Source organism: Pteropus alecto, unplaced genomic scaffold (genome assembly GCF_000325575.1).
Source record: "Pteropus alecto unplaced genomic scaffold, ASM32557v1 scaffold231, whole genome shotgun sequence".
Lineage (NCBI taxonomy): Eukaryota > Metazoa > Chordata > Mammalia > Chiroptera > Pteropodidae > Pteropus > Pteropus alecto.
In genome coordinates, this window is record NW_006431805.1 from 1,941,128 (window position 1) to 1,943,154 (window position 2,027).

A 2,027-nucleotide genomic window follows, 5' to 3' on the forward strand; every position below is an offset into this window, starting at 1 on the left:
GGCATTATGCCCTTTACTCCCAGACACTTCTGCGTGTTTTTCCTGAGAGGCATTCTCTTACATAATCAACTTAAGTAACTTATAAAGTAATTTTTCATAATATTTTTATAAATTTACTTTTTATAAAGAAGTAAAGCCTTCAAATATTCAATTTTGAACTAAAATCAATTTAATTTTTAATAATTGACAAAAATAGAAGGAAGAAGAGAGGAAAATAGTAGTCTATTTGGTATATATTAAGTAGTATATTTAATACTGATATAATATTTTAATATCTGTATTCCAATTTTGTCGATTGACAAATAATGAGCTTAAAACATTTAAAAATTTCCAGTACAAGATCCAATATGGGATCAGGTCTATTGTCTTTAGTTCTGTTTATACAGTGTCCTTGAATCTGGAACATTGCGACAGCCTTTCTATGTCTTTTGTAATACTAATACATTTGAAGGATTCAGAGCACCTGGTCCCCCACCACTCATTCACACTTACTGGTTTTAAAAACTGTAACTTCAGTAATAAACCAGACAATATAGGAGAGAGGAAGATGAAAAAGGGAGAAGAAAGACTGCTCAGATTTTTATTTTGAATGCTGTAGTAGTTACAAATATTTTATGATGTGTTATATTAAGACATACTCTCTATTGCTTTTGTAAAATGAATGGATGTATTTCACTCACAAGACGTTTGTATTCTCCAGTATTCTCTGAAAAGCTGAGAAGTTGACAAATCTTTTGTGGCAATGATTACATTTCCTAAGAAGCTAAGTAAGAAATGGAAGCTCATGCTTAATGAATGTATCTGTATCTTCATTTATCTATATATCTCTACCTACAGTTATATATACATCTTAATCTGAAAGCAGAATTAATTCATGTGTGTGTATTCTCACCAGTGAAATAAATGTTGAGTAAAATTGTTAATGTGAAGTAATTTACAGATTTATATCTGTTTGTTTAGTATTCTATGTCTGCTATAACAAAGAACCACAAACTGAGTGGCCTACAACAGAAATTTATTTTCTCACAGGTATGGAGGCAAGAAGTCTGAAATCAGGGTGTTGTTAGCATTCTGCTATCTCTTGAAAGCTCTAGGAAAAAAAAAATCTGTCCTTGCCTCCCCCTAGATTTGTTTTTTCAGGCAATCTTTTTTTTTTCCCTTGGTTTCTGACTGCATCATTCCAAATCTGCCTGTCTTCATGTGAACTTCTTCCCTGTATGTATTTCTGTGTCCATATCTCTCTCTCTTATTAAGGACACCAGTATTTGGATTTAATGCCCACTCAAATCCATTATGGTCTCATATCAACTTGATGACATCTACAAAGACTATTTCCAAACAATGTCATATTCTGAGGCTCCAGAATACTGTACACATTAATTTCTTGGGAGAATACTGCTCAACATAGTGGAATCTGCTCTCTGACTCTCAAAATTCACATTTGTCCCATGTGTGAAATACATTCACTCCATTCAAACATCCCCAAGAGTCTTAATTTATTCTAGCATTAAATTTTAGTCTAAAATATAATAAACTCAAAATTTCCAAATCTCATGATCTAAATACTCTATATTAGGTATAAGTGAGACTCAATATGATTTATATTGAGACAAAAATCCTCATTATTCGTGGACCCATGAAATGGCAAAACAAAGTTTTCTGTTTCAAAAAATAAAACCAATGGGGCAAGCATAAGATAGATATTTTCATTATGAAAGGGAGAAATAAAGGAGTCATTGATCTCAAGCAAATTGAAACCCAGATGTGAAAAGCCCATTAGTTTTCATGGACCGAAAATTATCCTCTTTGCCTCAGTCTTCCCTCTGGGGCCAAGGTGGCTATGTCAGCCCCTACCTCTGTTCCTGTTTCTCTAGCTTCTCTGCTTTTACATTCATGGCTCTTCCATTCTAGTGATTTTTTTTTTTCTTGAAGAACAGTTCACATTTGTATCTGAGTAGATCTGTCAGTCTGTTTCTTGCCTGTAGAATCCCTGAAGTCTGACAGCCTTTATACCTTTCATCCTGTTT